Raw genomic sequence first — 8,257 nt, 5'->3', positions numbered from 1 at the left:
ATGGTCCCTGATAGGTGGGGTATAGTGAAGAAATATCGTGTCTGTTTTTCCTGCCTAAACGTAGGCCATAATACACGCAACTGTCGCCGTAATAAATTTTGTTCTGCAGAAGGTTGCCAACGCAGACACCATAGTCTACTGCACGAAGCCATCGTGAAAGCTCCGAACTCCAGTGTCTAAAGGGAGGAAAGAGGAGAGGTGCGAGGAAGCGTATTGAGCTGCGCGACCAGTGATGCTTCTAAGCCGAACCTGCTATTTCGTGTTGAAAACAAACGCATCGACACATATGCTTTACTTGACGAGGGTTCCTCAATTACGATGCTTGATAGCAAACTTCCCAAACAACTAGAATACGCGGTTGGCAACCTTACCTAGATATACAATGAAAACGGGGGAAGAGCAGTGCAGGAGTCTGCAGAGGTAATTAATATTAATATTATAATAAGCGCGGCTGGTAAAAATAAACGTCATCTTCTGCGCAACGTGTATGCAGTAGCCAATCTTGATTTACCGATGCAGAGCCTATGCCGCGATGACTTAAAGGGTGCCAACCAATTTACTTCATGCCTCCCCCTGCATCCATATTGCGATGCTGTACACCAACTGCTAATTGGAATCGATAATGCGCACCTAGGCTTGCCGACTGACATTAAAAGGATCAGTGATAAAGGTCCGTACGCTTGCAATACTGAACTGGGATGGGTAGTTTTCGGGCTAAGCAGCCGATCATCCCTTACAACCCAATCCCGCTTATTTGTACGCGCCCAAAACGAGGAGGAAGATATACATCGTCTAGTGACCGACTATTTCAACATCGAGAATCTTGGTGTCCGAACTTCGACGCCTATTGAAAGCAACGATGACGTCAGAGCCAAGCAGCTACTTGAAAGTACAACTAAGCGAGTTGAAGGCCGTTATGAAACGGGTCTGTTATGGAAAGCCAACAATATACAACTACCCAATAATTACATTTCCGCTTTGCACAGCTTAGAGGGCATAAAAAGAAAAATGCAACGTGATTCAACGTTTGCAACCGCGTACAAAGATGTCATCGCAGGGTACCTAGAAAAGGGAGGAAGCTTGTATCGTTTCACCTAGGAAGTGGTACTTACCACACTTTGGTGTCTTGAACCCGAATAAACCGCAAAAATTACGTCTTGTTTTTGATGCTGCCTCCCAATTTGAAGGTTCTTCTTTAAACTCTAATTTATTAAAAGGGCCACAGCTCTACACGTCGCTTCCTTCCCTTTTATTTAATTTTCGATCACGTGCAGTTGCTGTCTGTGGAGACATAAAAGAAATGTTTCACCAAATGGTTATTCAACAATCTGACAGGTATGCACAACGTTTTCTTTGGCGTAATGGGAGGAGTAATACGCAGTCCAAGGAATATGAAATGCGAGTCTTGATTTTTGGTGCCGCTTGCTCGCCTTGCTCGGCACAATATGTCATGAGACAGAATGCCAGAGAGCATTATGAAAATCATGCTCGAGCGGTTGAGGCTATTGTTGAGCACCATTACGTTGACGATTTCGTTGACAGTTTTGAGATGTTCCAAGAAGCGGTAGATGTAACCAAAATGGTAAGGAGCATTCACAGCGATGGCGGATTCGAATTACGCCGGTTCGTTTCCAATTCTGAGGAAGTGGTTAGAGAATTAGATTGCACTACGAACTCGAAACAAATCGCAGCAGATGAGAGTACAGAGAATGTTCTTGGACTATCTTGGGAGCTTGGACTATAACGGAAGCGATAACTTTAAGTTTAATTTGAAATTTTTCCAATAAGACAGCTTTCGCCATACATTGTCGAGGACGTACTGCTAAGGGTGCAAGGGCGTATAGATGTAGCTAGCTACTTGCCGTATAATACCAGAAGACCGATTATACTACCGAATTGGTCGTCCGTTATCATCACTGCCAGATGAAACACAAAAACCATGAGATAACTATAGCCAATATTCGTCAGAAATACTGGTTTCCCAGAATAAGGCAGTTACTACGGAGTATAGTATACGAATATAAAAGATGTTTTATAGAAAGAGTGCAACCTCGAATGCCAAAAATGGGCTTCCTACCTGAAGACAGTCTCCAGCCTCATGTAGGGCCCTTCACATGTACAGGGCTCGATTATTTCGGAACAATTTGTGTCACGATCGAAGCGAACTGAAAAACGTTGGGTTGCTATATTTACGTGTCTCACCGTCCGAACGATCCACTTAGAAATAGCCCACGATTTGTCGACGGACTCGTGCACAATTGCAATGCGGAACTTCATTAACAGGAGAGGGGTTCCAGCGCGCCTTCGATCCGACAATGGTAAAAACTTTATTGGCGCCAACGAAGAGGCTAAAGGTTTCTCTGAAGTGTTCGACACGGAGCGCGTTCAAAACGAATTGTCAACTAAAGGTGTTGAGTGGTTCTTCAACTGCCCCGCCAATCCATCCGAGGGTGGAGCCTGGGGAGGATGGTGCAAAGCATAAAAAGGGTCCTTCGATATACGTTGAAAGAAGTAGCGACAAGGGAACACGATTTACAAAGCCTTTTGATAGAAGCAGAGAGTATAAAAAATTCGCGCCCTTTGACGCACTTGGCCGTCTCAGCCAACGAAAAGAGCCACTCACACCTAACCATTTACTGATTGGCTATGGAAATGCTCCTAACACTCCAGCGCTGAATGCACCTGACAGTAATGTACATAGCCTTCGCAACCAGTGGCGAGTTGCACGCTGTGTAAGGGACGCTTTCTAGAAACGATGGATACCGGAGCATCTGCCAACTTTAACGCGAAGAGTCAAATGGTGAGAACGAACGACTCCCCTTAGGGAAGGGGAAGCAGTATTTATTTGTGACCCAAACATGCCAAGAAATCAGTGGCGACGCGGAATTGTTGACCTTTTGTACACTGGCAAGGATGGTGTGGCTCGGCGTGCTGACGTGCGAACAGTAGGCGGACCTTTGCAGCGCGCGGTATCTAAACTGGCGGTTTTGGATGTGGAGAGTAGTGAAGCTGATCGCTTCACGGGGGTGGAGGTGTCGGAAAATGTCACCTAAAGTTTTGTTTTATTTAATCTAAGTACCCTTTGGTACAACCTTGGGTTATAAGCCAATATTTTGCACTCATTTTTTCATCGCTATTTATTCGTTCTCTCTATTCACGTTGACATTTGTCAAAGTTTGAAACATCCATTTTCTTATTGAACTTTGATCGCCAAAGAAATTGCACCCTTTCCGCGGTAAGACAATTATAGTCTTTTTTTATGAATTCTTTCCGAATAAAAAAATCACACAGCTAGGACAAAAAATGTTGAATGTTTAACGCAAACCCTTTTGCTTAGCCTTAGTCGCAGTCGCGACAATGACGTTAAGTCCTAACACCTCCAGTAAAATGTGGAGTTGGGAAAAAAGGGGCATGGCACCTTCCCTACAAATCGGATTTTTCAGAACTATTGCTGCCGTACAAACTTAGGTTATTTTAACATCTAAAGACTGACTGCATTGTTGAGTTTGGCTGTTATTCCTTTTGCACATTTAGTAATCTGCCGCCGTTAAAAAAATTTGTTAGCTTCAATCTATCTACATCTTCTATAAAAATCACATTCTGTGTGTGTGTTTTCTATGGAAACGTATTTCCCACACTTCAATCATCACCACATTTTGGCTATAGGTTCCTTCGATCAAGACGAAGGTTTTTCATATTTCACAATTAAGAATTTTAAATAAATTTTTTTTTTTTTTGACCTTGCGAATGAGCAATCTTAGCTCCCAAAAATAATCATGTTAACAAAATCAATGATCGCATTCAAAACCAAATTCCTGGTGAAGTGACGAAATATAAATCGATCGGCACAATTACAGATGAAGATCAAATTGTGAATTATCCAATTGAATTTCTAAACTCTTTAGAACCACCTGGAATGCCTGCGCATATGTTAACTTAACTTTGAAAATTGGCTCACCAATCATGCTTCTTCGGAACTTAGACCCACCAAAATTGTGCAATGGAACCAGACTTTGCGTTAAAAAATTAATGCCGAATGTAATCGAAGCAACAATCATCAGCTGTAAAACTTAAGGTGAAGGTATGCTCATACCACGGATCCCAATGATTCCTACAGGTTTGCTATTCTATTTTAAGCGCTTACAGTTTCCTGTACGCCTTGCTTTTGCAATTACAATCAACAAATCACAAGGACAATCGCTTCCTGTTGCAGGATTACATCCATGCTTTTCGCATGGCCAGCTATATGTTGCTTGCTCTAGAGTTGGAACGCCAAAAAATTTGTTTATCTTTGCACCGATCGAGAAAACCAAAAATATTGTGTACCCCCATGTCTTACAATAAGATACAATAATAAAATATTTCAAACGAAAATTTCACCAAATATGCGTACAAAATTCAATTCAATTTACAGAACAATGAATTAAATTATCAACAAACAAAACAGAAAAAATAACGCAACATTCATTCGATCTCGGGCGTTACAACGTACGCCGGGTAAAGCTAGTCTCCTATAGTTAGGACTAACTCATCCACAGTCCGCTTTGAGCTCGCCGAAACCACATCTGTCTTATTGCTAGCCATCTCCAACCCCATGTTCGTCCTGCATTCCTTTATTCCTCCCACGGCGTCATTACATAATGCTTGGAGCAGATAAAGTTTCTTGGCCACTGCTACTACAATAATATCATCTGCTTAGCCGTCAATTTCCGTGCCTCCGGGAAGGTCGATTTGTAGCACACCGTCATATATCACATTTCATAGCGTTGGATCTAGAATAGATCCCTGAGGGACACCGCCCGAGATGTTGTGCTTTCCCTCACTTCAAAAAGGAGTACTCTGTCGCTTAAATATCTACCAATTATTCTGAGCAGGTGTGCCAAAGTTTCGTAGCGCTGTCATTATCTGCATCCAGTTCGCGGCTTGATGGCTGGTCGGGCATCTTACCAGGTTTCCGCAAAAGAAAAAATCTTTGACGTTTCCATGAGCGGGGAAGGGCGCCTTCTTGGATACAGGCGTTGATGAGATCCGTAAATACCGATGTCCTAGACCTTATCGCTGATTTGAGAGCTATATCTAGCGCTCCATCCGGTCCTGGAGACTTACTATCCGCAACTCTTTGTGTTGCATACAGTACCTCCTGCTCTGTTATTTCTGGGATTTCCATACCTTCGAGGACTTGTAATCTTGGCCATGATGGGTCCAGTAATCTTGTGTCGGAAAAAGAATGTTTGCGATTCTTCTCATTAGTATCGGGTATGCTACTCTGATCTCCGCCCTTTAATTTTCGCCACCACCGTTCTGTAAGCCAATCCCCAAGGATCAAGATCGGCACTATCCATCAGTTCCTTGAAGTACGCTCTCTTGCTCTTTTTTATAGCATTTTTAAGCGCCTTCTTTGGGATATGTAGGTATTGTGTAGCTCATAATATCGCGCCCTCTTTGCCCTTCGCCGTGCCTTGTGGCATTTTGTACGCTCCTCCGCTATTTCCTTGATCCATCAATATACCGGAGCCCGATTGACTTTTGAGCGACTTCTGGGCAAGGCATGTATCCTTCATATTATGGCATCATTCCATAAAACATCAAATGCTTGTGGTTCAAAAAGTTGTTGTTTTCATCTTCTTCTTTGCAGTTGGTTAGAAGCTGTCCTTGGTGAAGTTTGCACTAGCTCTAGGCTAATAGCTTTGTGGTTGCTGTGTGTATAGACGTTACAGATGGACCATCGCTACTAGCAAACGTGAGATCTATCTCAAACCCTGTGCTAGCCATAGCCATAGCAACTAAAAATTTATATTGTTTTGATTTTTTTCCACGTGAATCCAGCCACTGTCGGTGCCATCTTTTCCTGTGTAAGAAGTTTTCATGGTATACAAGTTTAGGCTTTCCCAGCCGATTCCGTGAACCAGTCTAGCTCCTGTATATTTTTGTACGGCTTAGAGGGTACCGCTATGTAAAATACTAGTTCAAACATTGTTTGGGATAAGAGGTCGTGGGCCGCTTCACAGTGGTTTAAATTGAGTTGCGCCAATCTCATAGGGCAATCTGGTTTCTTCCTTCCCGTTTTTGGCATCTAAAACCGCCTGTCCAATGTTGTCCCCCACATAACACACATTTCGGTATGTTGGAGCAGTTCGCGGCCTTATATCCCTCCTGACAGCATTTCCTGCAAAGTTTTTACCTATCTATAGTCTCTTTGCAATTCTCGGCTATATTTCCATAGGCCAAGCACCTTTAGAGCACCTTTAGCACCATCCGCTGTAAGGCTTACAAGTGCCGATTTTGCACCGCTGTACCCTGTGCTTATACTTTTTATGGCAGTTGGATCAGGCCGTTCTATCCTGCATTGCTGATGGATCGCATCACAAATCTCTTCGGGCGTAGTAATCTCATAGGGGTCTCTGAGCTGTAGTGTGATCATTTGAGACTTTGCTGTGACCTTCGCTAACTCCTTTAGGATGCTTCAATCTCTGCTTGGCTCGTGGTTATTTTTCCCTTTTGAGATATTTTTAGCTGCAGCAACAGCATCATCAGAACTCCTAACTTTTCTCAGTACGTCAGCATACGTAGCATCTACAGCCTTCGAAATTAAGATTGCATCCAGCCTGGCTTTAATTATTTTCCTCCTATTCGCCTTTTTGGGTTTGGCTACCTGCCACTCTCCCTACTTTTAAGCTGTGGCGTCTGCTTTCCTTTCAACCCTTTTTCTGGTTCAATGGCGCTTGCGATTTTGCTCGTTTGTGACTCTCCTCATTGAAATATTCGAATTAAATAAAAAGAATATTTGACTTTGGAAGTCTGAAAATAATTGATTTTATTGAAGAAATTCTTTCTCTTTTTATAGATAATTTCTTAACCTACACATACATAATTATGCTAACACTAACAAACTAAAAATATGTACATTTGTAATACTGGTATGCAAAGTCAGCAGATTACTTCATCGATCTATTTATGGAAACAATGTAAAATAGTTGTGTGTGAATATTTTGGTGATTCACATTGACAAACTAACACTGACAATTAGACATTCCGATCTGCATGTGCATTGATCGGCATAACTAATTGAGCAAAATTATGAAGGTGTGAAATGACATGGGTTTCGTATTCGGCATTCAATTGATGTTGACTTCCCGCTGTGTCGGGTCAATATAATTTATGTGGAACAATATTGTAATATGACTGCACTATAACTGCGTGTGGCAGGTTCATAAAAAATGCATTGGCATAGAAGTTCATAATGCATAATGCCGCAAATGTATTGCATAGGTGGGCATAACGCATAATGCTACACCATCCGACTTAGAAAAAGAGGCTTGTATAATTGTGGACAATATTATAAGACTCTTTGTTTGAATTTTAAATGCTTTTGGTATTTTACGGTAACTTGATATGAAAGTGAAAGAGTTTGTGTACTTTGTTTCTAATATGCTGACCTTGATACTTTTGTTTTTTTTTTTACATTTTGTCTTTGAATAATATTTTGTACAAGTTCTTATTTAACAATTATTTTGCTTATTTTACACAGCCGGATTTTAAATGTGTCGACCCAGCTAAAATCCTCTTGCCTTTAGAAATTATTCTCCAATATTTATGTATTTGTAATAATTTATACAAATATGAAGCTGAGAAAAAAAATTTCGTTTTCAATTGCTTAAATATCTAATGTGTGATTAGTAAAGTCGAATGCTAATTTTAAGATTATTTGCTTTAAGTTATCAAAAGATGTTTTAAATGTGTTTAAGCCTATTCTTATGGACTATTATTTCCTTATCTTCATTGTTCCTATCACTAGTTTCTACTGTATGTGGTATTAATGTAAATTTTCCTTATCTTCATTGTTCCTATCACTAGTTTCTACTGTATGTGGTATTAATGTAAATTTGTTTTTTGTGTAAATTTTTTACCTTATACCGTCCTTTATATCTACTATCTAGCTTATGGCTAGCTTCTTCTCTAACTAATACTAGATCACCTATACCTATTTCCCTACTGTAGTTACTTCTATCATAGTTGATTTTTTGTTTTTCTTTAGTCTCTTGGACTAATTTCTTAGCTCGTTGTTGGGCTATTTGTAGTCTGTATTTAATTTCCTTATCATATGCCTCGTGATTATACACTGAGCTTATTTTGTTTTCCGCTAGAAATTCGTAGGTCGGGGGGTTTTGGGCAAATAGCAGCTGAAAAGGGCAATATCCGTGTACGGTGGATGGTGTCGCATTGTAACAGTACGCGAAGTACCTGAGGTATTCATCAC

This window comes from Eurosta solidaginis, chromosome X (assembly GCF_040869045.1).
Source record: "Eurosta solidaginis isolate ZX-2024a chromosome X, ASM4086904v1, whole genome shotgun sequence".
Taxonomy (NCBI): domain Eukaryota; kingdom Metazoa; phylum Arthropoda; class Insecta; order Diptera; family Tephritidae; genus Eurosta; species Eurosta solidaginis.
The sequence above is the reverse complement of the archived record's forward strand: the minus strand, read 5'-3'. Positions refer to the sequence as shown.